Consider the following 20612-nt stretch of genomic DNA (forward strand, 5'->3'; position numbering starts at 1 on the left):
TCAAGATACAGCCGCGCCTTCCTGACTTTGGCCTGTGTGAAAAGCCACAAATTTTTAATAAAAATATGACCTGTAGCATATGATGACACTGCTGCCACCTACATTCTTTTGGTTTAGACTGTAAGCTAACAGTTGCAACAGGTCTCGTTGTACTGCCGGAGCGCCGCCGCCAGCTTCACATGTGTGCCGCGCTGCCGCGCTTACATGTTTGTCGTGTATTGTGTGCGTTTATTGCGTGCTTATCGTACGCGACATTCGTCGACTGGGCATTTTCCGCGTGTTGGGGCGTTCTCCTGCCTTGATCCAGTGGCGGAAGATGGTCGTTGTTCGTTGCCACTCAACACAGCCTCACGGGACGCACAGCTTTGTGTCCGCGCTCAAAAGTGCTTTCTTGCTTCGTTCATCGATTACTCACGTTGATCGAGTGATCGAGTGTACTTCCGAAGACAATCCGCGTCCGAGTGTTTTGACAAGCGGCGATCGCGGTTCCACAGGAGCGGAAGCTGGAGCCTTTTGACGAGCGACTGTGAAGAGTGCCAATGCCAAACTTGGGTAAGTTGAAGAAGGTCGCTGAACTACGTAACTTTGTTACTTCATTGCATGACAACTGTTTGCAGGAACCGTCGTGTTGGCACAGCGAGGATGATCAACAGATACCCGATAGGCAGGTATGTTTTGTGCTTTGGGTGCACTTATATACACCACCATAAATGACATGTTTGAAGGATGCGCATTGCGCTACGCAATCTTATGCTTCGATCATGCAGGCCTCGTGTCGTTGTGCTGTTATTCCTTGACTGTTTACTGTACGAGATCATCGCTTGAGAGTGTTTCTAGAATCCCTTGTCGCCGTTAGAAAGTGTGTGCTTTTAAACACATGGGGTCGTCCCATAATGCTTTCACTGTGGTGATGCGAGAGTTCACCAAACTCGGCAATAGCACGCAATATTATCACAAGACTGGGGACGTGATACAGGGGCGTAGCCAAGGGGGGGGGGGGTTCAACCCCCCCCCCGAAATTTTTCAGTTTTGCTTGCGTATATAGGCACGCACACATACAAACGCACGCACGAACATACATAAAGTATGGTTGAACCCCCCCCCCCCTCGAAAAAAATTTCTGGCTACGCCCCTGACGTGATAGCAAAACACACAGCCCTGACACGCGCACACGATGATGGATATATTTTCGTGGTTGCGTCCCCGAGGTTTTCGCCAGAAATCCATGCAGTTGTGTTGTGGTTAGGATTTTAACCTAGCTGCCTCATAAATGTTTTAAAGGAGCTCACTCGAAGTAATGTATTTGAGTGAATTGCGTTACGTACTGGTACTAAGTGCACACTCCAACAAATGCGTACCTAATGTGAAGAAGCACATGTTTATATCAAATAGTGTTAGTAGACGAATATGTCAATTCAATTAGGTTAATTAAGCTAACACATGCTACTCTGTTTCAATATTGTGTGTTTGAGAAAATATGCGTGAGCTCGTGTTCTGCCATTATATATTTTTTCTTAGCATCTTTAAGCACACGAGGTTCTCTATCACAAATAACTTAGATTGTGCTCATGTTGCGAGAATGTTGCTTTATTGTGTGGTGCTTTAAGTTATTGTATTTTCACGCTTTTTTTTACTCAGCATAGTACCAATATTGCTCTCTTACTTAAATGCATAACCAAGGTTTAGTATGCAGTGATTTAGGGTTTGTTGAGCTTTGTAAGGTCATAATTAAAAGAAAAAGATCTCAATTCTCATATATGTTTCCAGAAGTTCACAGAAAGTTGGAAAATATTATCGGTTTTGTGAAGGCCTTACATAACTTAAAATGAAATCAAATTGACAGCTCAACTCTTCAAGACAAACTACACGGGAATTCGCTTTAGAGAACCAAAAGTTTGTTCCCTGAATGGCTTACATTCATGATGCAATACAATATGCATGGCTCATTCCCACCTCACACCAAGTGCACATGGACCACGCACACTCTTTCATTTTTTTTATATTTCGATAAAAGTGTGCATATCGTTATTTTCATGTGGATCGCCCATAGGGCTATGTGCATATTTCGGGTATTCCTTACAGTCTTGGGCAATAACTAGTTACTAGTAACGCGTTACCGGTAACTAGTTACTTTTTTCGGTAACTTGTAACTGTAACTAGTTACTTTTAATTTATAGGAACTTGTAACGGTAACACTGTTACTTTTTTTACAGAGTAACTGTAATGGGAAATACCGTTACAGTTACTTTCCCATGTCCTCTCCACCTTTCATCTTTCCACAGCACGGCTCCCCTACCAATTTAGGGGTGGAGGTCGCTTAGAGAATTATCTACCCTGCAGAAGACCGAGGTCAGCAGTCAGTCTTTAACACAACTTAAGTTTACTTGTAAACTACATGTCGTAAGTCAATCATGTTGGAACTGAACAACTTGCTAAATTCAAGTAGTTTTTTTTTTTCCGGCGTATATATATCCTTTTTGTCACTTGAGCTTCTAGCTCGGTTCTTGGTGTACCGGTGGAAACATCACGACGCCAAGTTTATATTCTCCTTCGTCCGAGGCTGCGCAATAATCGTGTTTGACTGACGGCTAGAAAGCAGCAGACCGCGAAACGGTTGAGAGGCACAAATACCGTGAACTAAGTAATTTTTCAAAACCTCTTTGAAACTAATTGTAAAAGGTTTACTTCAACTTAATACAACAATTATTAACAAAATCACATGGACGTTTCGCCTCCTATGCATGTGACATCCTCAGTATACACTGGCAACAAGAAAAAGAAAAGGAAAGAAAGAAAAAAATTGGCGGAGATCGACCAGTGTCCCATACGTCCGTGTAAATCAGTAGGGGAATGTGGTTGTTGCATGTTATAGTCGGATACAACTTTAGAAGTCAGCGGCATTTTCTCCTCAAAGGCAGATGAACACAAGCCTGCACCAATGGGCGCGCACTCGGGACGGACATCATGAGCGGGATGGCGGTGGCTTCGCCTTTGGAGAACATCGGCGCGTGCATGAGCGGGACTATTTCTTTTCTTTAGTCTCTCCTGACTTCTTAAGTTGTATCCGACTATAGTTACTGTATATGCTAAGACATGGCTCCTAAAGGTGCCATATACAGTAACTATATTGTAAGCCGACGCGTCGCGGCGAATGAACCGCGATTCCAGGAGTTTCTTCCCCTCACTTTCGTTCATGAGCCAGCGTCGTCACAGTGTTTACGTCAAAGCTATGCCCTGTTCTCCGGAAGTGTTAAACAAGCTCCGTCTTAGAATGCGTTGCATGAGTTGCTTTAACAACATCCCGTTTGCCTTCTTTAAGCCTCGTTGATTCTTTCCTTCCCGTTTCGCCGATGCGTCGCAATGCCCGCATCGGGCTTGTATATCACCCTACTCTGATCGTCTGCAGGTGTGCAATCTTTGGGTTTCGCGAACACATGCCCCAGAGTATAACGGGACTTAGAAACGGTTTGTATGCCCAGCGGACGCAAAGCTAACCGAACAGGGTCTGATACACCTTGAACATATATATGGAACAGACACAATGGACGTCGTCTTCATTCGTCACACACTCTCCGTTGCTATTGGCATGCGCTTCTGGGTGTCGTTAATAAACATCCTATGATACTGCTGTCGTTCTAGTGCATCAACATGATTACTAACACCCACTGGTGCTTACCCACGAGCATCCGGGCAAGGTTTGTACCATATCAGGTTCCTGAATGTACAATTTCATATGCATAAAAAGTGCATGAGCTAGTTATACGAACTGATGGGAAACAAGCCATTGCTGCCTCTTAGTTTCTCCCACTCAATAATTCGCGACTATTGAGTGGGAGAAACTAAGAGGCAGCAATGGCTTGTTTCCTATCAGTTCGTATAACTAGCTCATGCACTTTTTATGCAAATGAAATTGTACATTCAGGAACCTGATATGGTACAAACCTTGCCCGGATGCTCGTGGGTAAGCACCAGTGGGTGTTAGTAATCATGTGCCAGTGTTAATATGTTAGTGGCTTCAGATTCGAAAGAACCTTTGTGGTATTTAATAAAGAAAGACGCAGTCATCCTCATATCTAAAACATTTAAAAACTTATGTGCTTGCATATTGTAGTAAATAATCATGTTCCTATTCCTTGTGGACGAGGCTTGATTTCAAGAACTCGCTGGATGCAAGCAGGATATCCTGCTCCCCTTGCTGTATACATGAACCCTGCCTTTCACGAAGGCAGACGTAAAGCCAGGGCAGAGGCATTGCAAGCCAAGTACACCGGTCGACAGGACGTCCTGTATACAGACGCAGCGGAATATGAGAACAAAGCGGCACACACGGCAGTGGCAGTCAGGGATAACGGCGCCCTGATGGCGTGCTGCACAGTCAGTGGTGTTGAGACTGTAGAGGCCGAGGAAGTGGCCATAGCCTTGGCCATCAGCCAAAAGGGCGTCAGGGTGGTCATCAGCGACTCCAAAAACGCCGTGACGAATTATGAATCGGGAAGGGTGACGGAGACTGCCGTCCGTATATTAAACACGTTAGGAAGACCCAGAGAGATTATTCTGCTCGTCTGGGCACCAGCTCACCAGGGACTTAGAGGGAACGAGGAGGCTCATTCGGTCGCCCGAGGTCTCACTTACCGGTCGACCCCCGGAACCTCACCAGTTATCGAATTTAGAAAAAGAAGTGAGGATATGCTCGCATATCATGAAATCGTAACACAGTACAGGCTGAATCGGCAAGTATACCCAGGTGCGGATAGATCGCTCAATAAGAAAGACGAGGTTATGTGGCGAAAGTTGCAGACGGGGGTTTTTCCAAACCCCGTACTTTACAGCAAGTGTCACCCAGAAGTTTTCCGGTCCCAGTGCAAATTTTGTGATGAGGCAGCGAATTTGGTCCACATGGTGTGGACATGTCCGAGTCAGAACGATGGTTCCCACACACTAGAATCCTGGGAGGCCCTGCTCCGCAACCCAGACCCCAACGTCCAGCGGGACCTCATCAGTCAAGCCCTTGCTGCTGCCGTGTCTCAAGGGATTCCGGCCGACGGCTAGGGGCGACGGGCAATGCCTGACGTAATTGACTGATTTTAAAAATAAAGTTTTTTCTCTCTCTCTCTCTCCCACTCAATAATGGTAGAAAGGTGCATTGTCCGACACTGCTTGGACAGTGGCGTAGCGAGAGGGTAGCAGACCGGGCCCATGCCCCCACTCGCCCTCTTCCCCGAAATGAATTTCTGCCTATGCCACTGTGGCTCGCTGACGCAGTAAAATTTCTGTTCCTATTACTTGTAGACAAGCCTTAATTTCCAAAGAACTCCCCTGACACAAGCAGGATATCCTGTTCACCTTGCTGTATCGTTTGCATATGCCCTACCCAGAAAACCACCTTCCATTTGCCAAGCCAAAAAAAAAAAAGCCAAATCTTGATGGCCGAAAAATGTTTGCCACGATGCCATATCTGCACGGAATATTCAACAATATAAAAACGGTTGGTGCTCGGGATCATCAGCATAATGTTCATGGCCTCAAATAAACATGCTAAACTATGGAAAAGCAGCAACCCAGATACTCAGAGGAGAGGCTTGGCTGCAATAAGAATCACAGGACACGTTACGTGCCCTGCATATAAGGTACCGTTTATCAGATACTCCTATCATGGGGTAAGCATTATAGAGGGCAAATGGGGCAACATCTCAAGGAAAGATTCAGGGAACATTGCAACAATGTAAAGAAACGCAGCGATTGCCTGTTCGCCAAACAGTAAAGAAACTATACTACATTGATTATTGAGTCAGCAAGTATTCATAATCTTGGCCGAGATTGCGTTAGTGTGTCATTACACTACTTGTCAAAGAAATAACTATTTTTCCTGGACGCAGCTGTGCCTGCGCATGTTGAAGTTTTTCTTTTTAAATTATAAATATGTGTGATCTGAGTCCAAAAAACACTTAAAAGATAGCGCCTATCTGTGTCCCTTCTTGTCCTGTCTTCACTACTCTCCGCAATAAACTTAATGGTTAAAAGGGAGCCGTCCGGCGACCTAACAGCTTGTCACTATCAGTGGGTTAGTAGGCCTTGAGGCGCTCCACGTTGACTATGTCGCGCCCTCGACGGCGCATGTACAAAGCTGGTTCGATGGGTTCGATCAGGTAGTTGACCGGTGATGTGCACTCGATGACCCGGTAGGGGCCTTCGTATTTCGGCAGTAGTTTTGAAGAGAGGCCAGTTGCAGTGGTAGGGACCGAGAGCCATACGAGCACTCCGGCGACTAACGTGGACTCAGAAGTGGTGGTGCCACCGCGAAGGCTCTTCTGCCGCTCTTGTTCGTGCGTTGTAAAGGTCTTTGCAAGCTTGCGACACTCTTCAGCAAGCCTGGCTGTGTCAGAAATAGGCGCACACTCAGATGGATCCGGCTTGTAGGGTAGTATCGTGTGAATGGTGTGCGACGGGTGCCTTCCGTACAACAGGAAGAAGGGTGAAAACCAAGTAGTGCTTTGAGGGGCGGTATTATAGGCGTAGGTGACGAAGGGCAGAATGGCATCCCAATTTGTGTGATCGGCGGCGACATACATTGAGAGCATGTCGCCGAGCGTGTGGTTAAAGTGTTCGGTTAGGCCATTCGTCTGCGGGTTGTAAGCAGTAGTTTTGCGGTGAACAGCATGGCACTCTGAGAATGGCTTCGACAACTTCCGACAAGAAGACACGGCCTCGATCGCTGAGAAGCTTCTAGGGTGGACCGTGACGCAGCATGAATCGGTGTAGCAGGAAGGAGGCAACATCGCACGCTGTAGCCGCTGTGAGGGCAGCGGTTTCGGCAGATCGCGTTAGATGGTCAACGGCGATGATGGCCCAACGGTTACCAGCCGAGGTCAGAGGAAGTGGTCCATACAAATCGATGCCCACACGCCCAAACGGATGGTTAGGGCAAGGTAATGGTTGTAGACCGACTGGTGACACGTGCGTTGAAGGTTTTCGGTGTTGGCAATCGAGGCAGGAGCGGACGAACTTCTGCACGTAACGGTACATCCCTCGCCAGAAGTATCGTTGTCGAATGCGGTGGTAAGTTTTGGATACCCCAGAGTGCGCGCATTGCGGATCAGAGTGGAAGGACTCGCATATTTCAGCATGCAGACTTCGGGGTATCACAAGTAGCCACTGGCGGCCGTTGGCGTTGTAATTGCGTCGGTGCAGTAGGTTGTCACGAATGGAGAAATTGTGGGCTTGACGACGCAACGGGCGAGTGGTTGGTGTTGCCGACGGATCAGTGAGCAAGTCTATCAGCGAGGTGATCCATTTATCCTTGCGCTGCTCGGTAGTGATGGTGTGAACGTCGATGGAAGAAACAGCAATGTGAGATACTGAGCAGGAGGCATTGGCGTCAGGCAAGGGGGAGCGCGAGAGGGCGTCGGCATCAGCATGCTGGCGTCCGTTGCGGTACAGCACGCGGATGTCGTAGTCTTGCAGGCGAAGTGCCCAGCGGGCGAGACGGCCCGAGGGATCCTTGAATGATGACAGCCAGCATAGTGCATGATGATCGGTGATGACATCAAATGGGCGACCATACAAATAATACATGAAAATTTACTACTTTGAAAATTATTAGAGAAATACAAATGCAGAGGTTCATTATTCACATAAAGGCCTATTCATACAGCAAATATGAACAAACTAAGATGTTCACAGAAGTAACCATAGCGTCTCAAATTTGACTAATTTTCACTAACGCAGCGTTTTTCGTGAATTTATAAAAATGCATAATTTGCTCAGAATTCCATAAAATTATAAGAGCTATTTCTTCTTCACTTCTACTTATGCTAAATAGAAAGATATTTGTAATGTATAGCTTCAGTAGCTGCCAGCATGGTTGCGAATTTACGAAAACGCACTCTTCGTAAGATGGTCGTCGTCAACCGGCGACGCTCGTCGAATTTTCCTGTGTTGAAAAGAATTTTTATGTGAAAACAAATTGCGATTTCGTGCTGTGCAGTCATATGTGCACAACATACAAAATTATCAGGAAAATCAGAAACATCAAGTATACACCTTTTTTTTTATCTTTCGTGGAATCGACCATTGTAAATGATGTTATCTCTGTGAAAACACTTGGGTTCAGGTGATATCTTAAGTATCTGCGTGATTTCTAGAAAAGTTAGTCGTGAGTTCAGCACTGCTATGTGCTCTTTTCTTGAGTAGCTGTGCTATCCTGTCAAGATGTTTAACAAGTAACAACGCACTTGAATGTGGATTCTTCTGTGTGGCAAAAGAGCGCAGACAACGGGACGAAGAACATACAGGGCACAGAGCTGACTATCAACTGATTTCCTTATTGGAAAGTCTGAGAATCTGTAGGCAGGCGAGCAAAAATCGAAAAATGGCACAAATGCTATCAAGTGACTCGGCCGCCCGGCTTTTTTTTTTTTTGGATAGGGTTTACAAGATGCGGCAGAAGCCGATCTCATTAAAACATAAACACAAGCAAAAAATGGCAAAAAGAACAATGACACGGTGGTCAATACCAAACTGATTAAAACCGCTAAAAGTCTGACATTGATAAATCAACAAAAACGAAGAACCAGGGTCTGAAAAAAAAAAGGTTTTTAAGCAAGTGACAGCAAGGCTAGAAAACTGCAACCACTAACAATAAAACAGAAAACAAAACAAGAAAACAAAAGCATGTGACAACAAGCTTAGTGATCACAATTGAGGCTCATGGCAGCTAATTTCTTCGTCAAATAGTGCTAGTGATAGCGCGCTAACGCAAGCTGCTCCCCTTTTGTGAATTATGTGCGCCTCACAAATTTGTGAGCACATTACTCCCGATATTTCGTGAGAACTTGCACATTGTCAAGCAATGGGGAGCAGCCGCATGATGTACAATGCCAGGTTCCTGCCTTTTGTTGCTTTTTAAAGATTGGCATGTTCACGCATTTTGTAATTTATGCATCGTCCGGTTTGTCCTACATATGATTTTCCGCATGATATGGAATGTCATAAACGACGTTCTTCACGCATTCAATGAAATGATTTCTGTGCTTCTTGTCACAGCAAAAGGGTACTGTTTCATCCCTGTTAACTAGCCTGCATAGGGAGGCCAGATGTTTGGGATGGAGCACAAAACTCTTATGCCTACTCTGCCTGCAGTCTTCTTCAACCTATGAGAGAAACCGTGAATGTAGGGAACGTCAGCCAAGGGAGAGCGAGTGTGCTTGTTTGGCCTGTTATTTCTGGTCGTTCTAAGAGTGACGAGCATCTTTTCAGCTAGGGAGCTCAAAAGAGCACTAGGGAACTCCGCGCTCCTCGAGCGTTCCACTTGAATCGTAAAACTTGTTTCCGTCCACTGAGGGCATGATCGGATGAGGGCGTTTCTCATGGCAGAATAGCCTATTCCTGGAGTCATCCAGAAGTCATGCATGGAGTACCATTTGAGTAGCGAAAGGATGCTGTTATGCAACGTTACATCAAAGAAGCTGACCGAGCTAATTGGCCTGTATATGATAGCTGGCCTATCTATGACACCACAGCCCTCAGAAGTGCTGTATAGCCGTTTGTTTTCTTATGTTTTTGATCAAAGCAGCATTAAGCCAAGGCTATGGGGTTGGGCATTGAATACATGTGGATTATTCAAGTAAAATGGTAAAAATGATATCACTATTTCGAAACAGAAAGTCATCAATCATAACAGCATCTGTTGATGTGTTGCGCTAAGCTGTTCGCTTCAATGCCAAACTACATTTTCACACTCTCTCTTGCAGGTTTCAAATACAGCAACTGTACCACCACAACATTGTAGCACAGGAGAGCCTATCGTCAGTGCCACGTCGAGAAATTAAATAAAAAAGCACTTACTCCTGGAAACTTCTCGTATCATCTTATTGGTTTGTTTGTGATTATAAAACTGCACTTTCATGGGAATTGAATCAACTAGCCCCATTTATTGTCCCATTGAAACTAAATAAATTGACAATGTAGAGCTTGTTTCCAAATGCCTGCATCATAGGCCTACAAGATTACTTATTGGCTTCAAAATACTCTTACATGTAAAGAACGCTGTTGATATAGTCATTGCTGGAAATGTTCTGCTGATATTTTTGTTACAATCCTCTAAAGCCTACACACTTTTGTATTGTTAACCACAAAAATATTTATTGACCTGTGTGCAGCAAACATGCTGTTGCAGGCATAAGGCTGCAATACGCTGAAACTCATACATCAGAATTCTACACACTAACAGCAGCCAATTCCTTGTAGACCCTCATTAGGTGTGCATGCGAAAGCGCATTAGACTGGCAAAAGACAGTCTAATGATTCTGATGTCTAAAGACAGTAGTCTCTTTATTGAAATACATTAATTTTTTTCATAAGGGATATACTTCTGTGAGATTAGCTGATGCATGCTCCTTGTATTAAGTAAGATGCAATTTTTCTAGTTCATGAAGTTGACTGACGTTATCAAATGATGTAGCAAATTTTCATCAATAGTTGCTGCAAATAGCTAACATTCACGGTGGAAATTTGCTAACTTACAAATACTATTTTCCTGCATTAGTAACTAAGTAATAACCGTCATGGTAGTAATGTTACTAGCTTAGCTTACTACCTTCCAATAAGTAGTAACAGGAACTAGTAACTGTCATGGTAGTAAATTTACTAACTTTCTGTTACTACCTTTGGTATGTAATAGCTGCAGGTAGTAAATGACATGGTAGTAACTTTACTACCTTGCCGTTTACTACCTGCAGTTACTACTTAGGTAGTGAATGTTGTGACAGCAATTTACTACCTCAAAGTTAGTAAGTAGCACTACCTTTTCTTTTAAGAGTGTAGAATGATGTGTCTTGTAGTTAATATTGTTTGGGACACAATTGCAAGGAAAGTGCACACGTTCAAAGCCAAATTGCTAAGGTAGCTTGCTAGAAAATAAAAAGTGGACTGCCCCCTTATTTGTTTTGAAAGGATAAGTTCATGAGATTCAATTAGCTTAATCTAATCCAATAGCAGCTTTAAAAACCACTTCAGAGAAACTACTGCCGAGATCCTTTAGGGGGCCATTATGTGCACAGGTGCTGAAGTGGAACACGTGGAGCTTGAAAATTGAGCAATAAAGAATATGGCATGTATTTTAGGGTGATTTTATTTTTACATTCGTTATTTTGTTCACACAATGCCCTATTACTCCAACAAGAGAGCATATAGGTGAAGAACCCTTGCAATGCATCCTATTGTATATGTAGTGATGCTTGTGCTCTGCAGGTGGGAAAGACAATGGGGACATCAATTCACATCAATGTCTAGTGGGTCTTTGGGATTTTGCCGAAGACATCATGTTTGTCCATGATGAACCGGCAGTGCAACCACACACGGACATAGGAAAGAAGGCACATAACACAGTGCTGTGTTTCGTGTACCTTTCCTCTGTGTGTGGTTGTGCTGCTGGTTCATCATGAAGGACAACCAACTAGCCCAAGTTTCAGTCTTGCTAGACATGTTTGTGCCTGCTATTTTTTTTGTGTCAACAAGCTGTCCTCCTACTCTTGTAGAACTTCTCACTGTCTTGTGTTTGCGTTGTAGCGTGACAATATTCTCTATATTTTCTCTCATGGCTCTACATCTCATTGTTCTGCTCAGTATGCAGCTGCGCAGCAGCTTAACATGTTCCTTCATTCACTTAGTGCACTAAATACTGGCATGGGTACTCGAAGAAATGGCACAAAATGTAACAATTAGCGGTGCCAGATGGAACACCTAAATGCCACAGTTCTACAGTAATGGGTGAAGGGAAGGGCTTGAAGCAGAGAATGGAAATAAGGGACCCATGCATACATAATTAAGTGCCAGGCTGGCACAGTGATGGATTTGGACTCGATGCCTGACTAACTGATTGCAAATATATGTCTCAACACTGCAAGGGAAAGGTCATGTTTTGAAATGGTACCAGAAAAATAACAAATACATTTCAGGTCTCAACATTTAGTGAAGGACAAATCTAGTACTATATGCAAATACCCTTCATGTGGCACAATGGCTGACAGATGGTGTGCCGTGGTAACTGCCACGGAAGGGGGCTGCACGTAAAGGATAATATTGGAAGAATTGATCGCTGGGCAAGTTGGTAATCCATGACTACAAAGAACTGCGCGAAATAAACTGGCACAAGGAAGACGCTTGTCCGTGCGTCTCCTTGTGCCAGTTTATTTCACGCAGTTCTTCGTAAAAAAGAATAATAGCTGCACATTTAGACGTGTATGTCTGCATGCTTATGTGAGCGCTATATGAGCTGCTAATTCTGAAAAAAAAGCTGCAACACTTGCGCTTGAACTACTACAGAATGTTATTGTGTATAGCTAGTGTTGGTACTGGCAATAAATCTTGAATTCTCAAGCACAGTTTGTATTAGCTGCTGTACCAGCCAAAGCTAAGGATGTTGCATGACAGCTTATATTTAAATAAAGGTGCACGTAAAGCTACATGGTATGGAACAGGGGCGTAGCCAGGGGGGGGGGGCATTGGAGGGCGTTCAACTCCCCCCCCCCCCCGAAAAGTTTCAATTTTGCTTGTGTATATATACACAGAGACATGCAAACGCATGCACAAACATACATAAAGCATGGATGACTCCCCCCGACCCTGAAAAAAATTTCTGGCTACGCCCCGGGTATTGAACATGAGGGAGGTTGACTGGGACACGTAAAGCTCAACATTTATGGGTGTGCTATTAGTGTGAAAGCGTGCTTTTTATTTGCAGCTGTTATTTGCAATTATGACACCTACTGAGTAAAAGAATTGTTCCTCTATATCTACTATTTAGTATTATACGTTTGCATGTCGTGTCCCATGATCCGAATCAAGCAGGATGCTACTGACTGCACATTTTTAAGACAGGTGAACATTTATTCCTAGAAGTCAAGATTACTGCCCGAGTTCAGCCACTTCTAGCATTCTGCTAGTTTATACGTTAAAGCGTAGTTACGCTCAAAGCATACTCGACGGATGACGTGGAGTGAAGTAATACTGGCCCTTGTCGCTCCGATCACATCTCGTAGCCAAGGAAAGAATCACTTTCACTCGTCGACAATGGGTGGAATACGAAAACAACCTTCAACCTGCTATGTTTCCCAACACAGGGCCTCCACCAGATCGCTGTTCGGCGCAGAGCTTAACGTTCATGAAGCTTCAAGGTGTAAAACAAGTGCATATTTAATTTGGGGTTGTTATTTAGATTTAACAGCACCTATTAAATATTAGAATGTTTCAAGTTAATCTTTGCGTCACTCAGTATAATTGTTCACATGATCCTTCTGAATCATTCAGGCCACTTCTGACTTTTGAAGAAATAGCATGGTTTTATCCTTAAAAGCTGGATCATATTGTGACTTCATTCGATTTCAAGCATTGCTAGCTTCTTTTGATGCGACGCTTGGCAGGAAACATATGTTCTAACGGGTGATGCAAGCGATTTCATGCGTGCTCTTTCCGCGCCAGTCATGCACTATACGTTTCATCGTTTGTGGAAGCCAAGGGGAGCATCACTTCCAACTGTCAACAACGAACGAACCACGAGAACGAACAACCTCAGACCCGCCGTCCTCCCCAGCATGACAATTCCACGGCATCGCTCGTCCGCGCCGTCAGCCTCGAGCTCGGGAGACTGCATTCTTTTTCTGCGAAGGCTCGTTGTTCTTTCGACTCAACAACAACGTTTCTTCATCGTCTATGCTACACTCGAGAGAGAAATGAGCGCGCCCGTTCTGAAAGCAGGTCCGTCGCCTCGTACGCGCTGCACTACACCAAACCCATCAGTTGCGCGAATAAGCGATTATGTGTTTTAATCCGATTCTCTGAGATGAACCTCTACATAATACTGTCCGTATAAACGCACCGAGATCAACGCGATGCTCGCGAAGGACGTGGGAGACTGTACTTCGCCAAGTAGAGATGAGATCAGCTGACTTCCACCGCCTGTACTGCGTCAAACATCGCAGAAAACTTTTCTTTGGCGGCTGTTTGCACATCAGGGCACGTTCGGCTGCTGTATGATGCCGGCAAATGGAAATGCACTCGGAAACGCATCGTTCATTGTTCACCTCTGTCTCCGTGCGGGATGCGCAAGCCGTCGGACGAGAAACATAATTCCACACACAAACTGACTGTGACTGCCCGCGAGGGTTCGCTTAAGGTCGTGCACACTAGAGTTACTGCATATGCTACCTTTAGGTAGCAGAGTTGCGCATCCGTCTTCCAAACGCCGCTAGCAACCATGCGTTGCGGAGAAGCTGACGCTCGGGCCAATTCTTGCATTTCTCGATCGCGCCACTGCAGCGAACTGGATTGGCACTAGCCATTCACAGTAATGTTGATCGCCGGTCTTCGACACGCCAAACTTGACGACCGGTGACCCGGTAGGCATGTCGCCTGCAGAAACGGAGCGCGTCTTCGCCGCATAGCTGTGTTTGCTAGCCAGACCTATGCGCAACTCTGCTACCTAAAGGTAGCATATACAGTAACTCGCGCACACGTATACACGCGCATTATACGCGAACGATGCCTCTCATATATGCAAAATTATAGCGTTGTAGCCGATCGTAAAATCGTCCAAGATAACGTGAAGTGCATATATGAAGCCGCCGAAGTCCACCCAGATCGTGTGGTGCGGTGGCGTAGTGGTTACAGTGTCTGCTTGTCACGCGGTTGGCGTGGGTTCAAATCCCCGTGGTGGAGTGTGTGTGTGTTGATACATGGTTTGTGACTCTCTGTGCAGTGTTCTTGTGATGTGTAAATGCATATGCATGAGTTGAAAGGCTGAAGAGAACAAAAAAAAAAAGAGGAACACTGCACGATCAACTACAACGTAGAATTTCTTTTTTTTTCTAAAAATTTGCGAAAAGTACCGCATATATTTCGACCACATATTGAGCCGTATATAAGCCGGACAGATTTGACCTGAAATACCGCTTAACCACATCGACGGTATGCGTTACTTTAAGCGGTCACTTTTAAACGGCCTTCTGGCAACGAGATGGCCGCGCATAGGGAAGAGCCGCATAAATTTAGGCCGCATAAGAAAGAGCCGCTTAGCCAGAGGCCGTATAAAGAAGGGCCGCATGAAAGAGCCGTATAAGTAGGCCGCTTAGAGAGCCATTTATAAGCGTCGAAAATTTGACCTACTTTCCGCCTTATATGCGTTGTTTTAAGCGGTCGTTTGCTAAGAGTGTATATGCGTCGAGAATGAGCAGCCATGTAATTGGTCCGTAGCTTTCGCTGTTTTCTTTTTTTTTGGAAAAACTGATCTAACTCATGATATTTCTCTTGCTGAGGAGTTTACGTAGCATATTTACGTAGGTTGCAATCGTGGAGCCTTATAAATATCAATAATGGGACACTTTTGAACAACAACGCCATAATAATAATAATAATAATTAGCGCAGCTTGCACAAAGACGTGAAAGGCTGCGTCACAGCAGATCTGGTGTACTAAAAGCAGAAGATGAAGAAGAGCACGGACATGAAGCGAACGAAGGGAGCGCGTGCCGGTTCAAGAAGAAAGTTTTTCTACGCCACACGGCAAACAATACTTGCCATACTGTACTATACATGGACAATAGTCTTTCTTGGGGAACTTAAGCGCTGAAATTTTGGTCTGTCTGTCTTTCTGTTTGTCTGTCTGTCACCCGATTGAGCCATCCCGTCAAAGTTTAACCATTTGCGTAACGCCCAGCCATCTTGAACTGGTAGCGCCGTTCATACTTGCGAACATTGTCGATCAAAAAGCAAATGTTACGCATATCTGAGGCGCAACATCAAGACATAAGTATTAGGGGGTGTGTTCCTTTAGTAGAAAATGCATAGATACGTAATTCTAATGACCCAAGTGTTTGTTAGGCTGCGTGGAAAATGCTAGTGTTTTGCGGGCTGCGCTGCAAATGCCATGCTATGAGCCAGATGCGGCGATTCAACATACAGGAGGAGGATTCATGTAATACGGCCGGCAGACGACTATCGTCTTTCGACGACATTTGCAGCGAAGCACGCAGATACGCGGCCAATTTTTTGTCGTAGCTTCTCTTTGGTGCATGTTGCTTTATATCTTTCTCTGTGCGTCTATTTCTTTTTCTGTGTTTCTTTTTTCTCTTCCCTTTGTTCTCTTTTTTCTCTTTCTTTTCCTTTCTGTATTTTTGTTTCTCTATCTCTCTCCCCGTTTAATCGGTCTCTCGCCTTTTATCTTTTTATCTCTTTCTTACATTTGTTATTTCTCTATCTATATCAATATGGAGTCTTTCTCTCGCCTCCTATAATTTTCTCTGTTTATCTGTTCCTTTCTAACTATTTCTCCATCTGTCTAGTTCTTAATTTCGCTGCCTTTCTCTCTTTTCCTCTCTTCCTTCCATTTATTTCTCTTTTTTTTAACACGAAAGTGTTTTATGCAGGGTCCACCAAGACTTTCATGGCGCATTTCCGTCACGGAAGTACGTCAGCAAAATGAACGCCATCAGATGCTAAAGAAAAAAAATTCGGCAGATCCCACGAACCGTGGGAATCGATGTTATGCGAAGCATGCACGGGATGGGGACTGTGGCGTAATTTTTCACATTGAGGGAAACGTTGCGGAATGGCGCTAGAGAAATGTGGTAGTAGTATACGCACATTCATATGTCGAAGAGTCTCAAATGCTTTATATAACCAGTTGTTTACAGTTGCGTAACGATGCCAACAGCAACGTGCGTGTTACCAACATCAGACGCGGTAAGCTGATATGTAGTGCTTGTATTCTTCAATACTAGAGAGCGCGAATCCGAACAGGACAATGAAGGAACACAGATGTACCCTATAAGTACCCTACAGTGACAGTTGCAGTTGTTACAGTTATGCTTATACTTGTCCGTTATGAAGGAGAAAGCACGCACGCAAGGAGAACGAACGCATGCACGCACGAACCGGTGTGCATGTGTGGAAGGGGTTCTTGACAGTTCTTGAACGTCGTCATCACCGTGATCAGTGAGCCCCAGCAGATGGACCGGACTTGTTATTCGGATCCGTTCGTTATCGCGGCTGCGAGGGGTCTAAGTGCAGTTATATGCGAGTACAGCTGGTGGAAATCCTGGATGCCTCTTACGATGAAATGATCTATGATGCCTCCTGTCCTGGACGTGGCAGCGATGTCTTTTGATGCCCTGTCCACATCCAAGCCGTCTTTCTCTCAGTATAAGGACCAGGCGTTGTTCGGTCTTGATAACTCAATGTTGAAGTCACCGGTAATGATGAGAGGCCTGGTTCTCTCGGCAAAGTTATTTTAGGAAGCATTGATCCCGGTTTTTGCGTAATCCACGTGGTCCCCGTAGCGTACCACGTGGACGAGTGGATGGTAGTTGAGCGTCCTCCAGGGCTGTTCTGTCTTCCGTTTCCTCACTTTCATTGCGTCCGCCGCGGTGGTGTAGCGGTTACGGTGCTCGGCTGCTGACCCGAAGGTCGCGGGTTCGATCCCGGACGCGGCGGTCGAATTTCAATAGACGCAGAATGCTGGATGCCCGTGTACTGTGTGATCTCGGTACACGTTAAAGAATACCCGGTGGTCAAAATTTCCGGAGCCCTTCGCTACGACATCTCTCATAATCATATCTTAGATTTGGGACATAAAACCCAACAATTAATATTATTATCACTTTCCTTGCGTGTGAATGTGTGTGTATTCGTGGTTACTGTGTTAGTCGAGACTCCGTATCACCTATGGCACATACCCACAAAAACATGAACTCTGGTATGCGGGTATGAGCCACACGTGACTGAGAGAAAGGGTTTCATGACGTACGCGACAGATATTTTGCGTTATTAATGTCATGACCAGTGGATCGTGTTCGTCATACACTGATCCCCGGCTATGCCAATTTTGGTATATTACAAGCTATGGACACGACCTCGAGAGCGCCCAGACGTAGGCGGCTAGATAGATAGATAGATAGATAGATAGATAGATAGATAGATACGTAGATAGAAACGGCCAAAGTGCCTGAGGTTCGCTAAGAAATGCTTCGCATTTAAAAAACTATAAGAAAACGTTGCGGTGACGGGAGTCGCACTCATGGCCTCTCGGTCCGCAACGATGGCTGCCGGGCGTTTAGCCCACTGAGCTACCGCCAAACACATTACGGAGGCTACATGAACGCGCCTTTTTTTCTTTCACACTTTCCTCTCACAGTGCACTTGGATTGATGGATGGATGCCATGAGCGCGGTGACATCTGTGCCCCCAGGCACGAAAAAAAAAGCGTCGTTGCTACGACCTTCCCATTCGGCGCGTTTCCAATACAAGTTTAATTTCGTCAACGCTTTAACACACCGTAAGGTGGCAACTTTAGCTCAAGCCTCGCTTCTAGCATCCATCCATATCGCAAAATAGCTCTCCGATGCTCACCTCGCTGTCGCACCGCATTCCCCGCTCGACCTGTGAGAAGTAACGTCCAGGCTAGAGAGAAGACACGACGCGCATAGCGTTTCTCTTTGCATTTCACGACGCTTTGAAGGAGTGCATATCGAATATCAGTGTTCATTATGTGCTTGTCGACGCCATCTTTGCGCGGGATTCACCCCATATGCGATATCCACTTATATGTTAAGAACTTCAGCTACCGCAAGGGTGAAATCATGATCATGGGCGTTAGCTGTCGGTACGGAGATGTGTCACTAGGCGTCAACGTGAGTGAGATGCGTCCGCATCAAGCGGTGCTATATCTGCTAAACAACAGCAGACATTGTACAAGCTTTTATATATCAATGCACTATAAACAATAAACTACTTCTGTGACATGTTTCACTTTCGTGTTATGCCGATTCCTATAACGGAGGGATCAGCCATCATTTTTTTTTCTATTTCTTTCTTTGTCTTCGTTTCTCATCTCTCTCTATGCGTGGTCGGTCTATCACCATCTTTTCCTATGTTTCCTCTCTTTCCCTCTGTCTCTCTCTAGTTGGTGTCTCGCCTTCTGTCTTTTTCTTTGTTTCTTAGCGTTCGTTTTATATATTTATCTGCCCCTATTTCTTTCTATCTATCCATGTCTCTCCCTCTATCTCTCTCTCTATGCTCGTTCTCCCATCCTTTTTTCTCTCCTCCTCACCCACACATCGTTCCTCCTCACCCTCACCATTCTCTTCCCCACCACCTTGATGTACTATAATATACAAGGCTATGCTCTGCTCTGCCAGCTTACCTGGATAGACGTCAGACTCTATAGAGTTTCGCAAGATGCGTAGCGCCACCTGTCGGAGTACTATTGGTTAGTGCAAAGTCCGACTCCCTTGCAAATTTTGCTGTGGAAACAGTGCAACTTGCGAGGGCGAAACAACGATTGAGCTTTGTATTGCATCTCCTTTGCGCGTTTAACACTCAGAAAAATAATTACAGCATATCCACGGGTGAATGATGAAGAGCTTGGGCGAAGCTCCTGAAGCAATCATGGTTACACCGTGAAATGCTCAGTGGTTTCGCCCAGCAGTAATCAAAACGATACGCCGCTTTGATTATTTTTCCTTGTTTTCTTCTTTTTTTATTTTTTTATTTTATTATTTTTATTTTCTTATTTTATTTTTTATTTTATTTTTTCTATCTCTATGGGACAGCGCCATCTAGTATATTGTTACCCAACTGCAGTTTGCATGCATCTCTATGGGACTGCGCCATCTATTGAATGATACGGGAGACGCGGCGGCGGGGACACGCCGCATGGAGCGACGACTAGGTGATGCTATAAGGAGCTCCGCTCCTAAAAGAGCTTTGAACTTCTCTCCGCTAGTTGGACGTGCCACGGAACCGCCATGAAGTGTTTGCTGGATCACTCTCCAGAACCACGGCGAAAACAAAAGCAGACGCAATAGCTCCACGCGCTACGAAGAAACGCCGCAATCGACGCTACTGTTGCGTTGCGAATTGCCACGGACGTAAAGGACTGAATGGTCACGTAGAGTTTTACCGATTTCCGTAGCTGTCTCGCGAAGCAGAGAGGCGAGAGTGCTGGATACGGGACGCTCAGAATGTGTTGGGTAAGCCAATTACTCGCGTTCTCCACAGCCGGTCGCATCAGAAAGTGTGATAATGTGGGTCTGCTATTATTGTTTTGCGTAGCCCTGATGGAGAACCATGGTAACCTTGACTATGAAGCTCAGCAGAGCCTCTGACCGCGGTTCATGCCGTTTAATACGGAGTGACCGCCCAGAGGAATACTGGAGACGCGTGATAAACATCGCACACACCCGACATCCCATAGTCTGAGTTCGTCGTCACCCCACAGCATCGCGCACGTACGTTTTGAAGGCTCAGCGTTTTAACTAGCGAATGCTAACAGATGTGTCATACAAGTAAATCGCAAAACGTTGGTCGTGAGCGCCTTCAGGTTTGATTTGCCCATGGCCTCCACGATTGCCGGAGCTAATCTCGGAGGCCACGTTCTTGCATTCGGTTGTACCTCGCCAAAGTGCACACGCACGTATCCCTATTTGTAGTATATACGAAGGGAAGACAACGATGAAGACATTTGAGGATACGTAATAAAACAGTTCAACGCATAGGAAGCGAGAGATGAAGGGAGAATGCAATAAAAAAAGCGAGAATCGCCGGAGCCATTCGTCCCTGATA

This window comes from Rhipicephalus sanguineus, chromosome 6 (assembly GCF_013339695.2).
Source record: "Rhipicephalus sanguineus isolate Rsan-2018 chromosome 6, BIME_Rsan_1.4, whole genome shotgun sequence".
Classification (NCBI taxonomy): domain Eukaryota; kingdom Metazoa; phylum Arthropoda; class Arachnida; order Ixodida; family Ixodidae; genus Rhipicephalus; species Rhipicephalus sanguineus.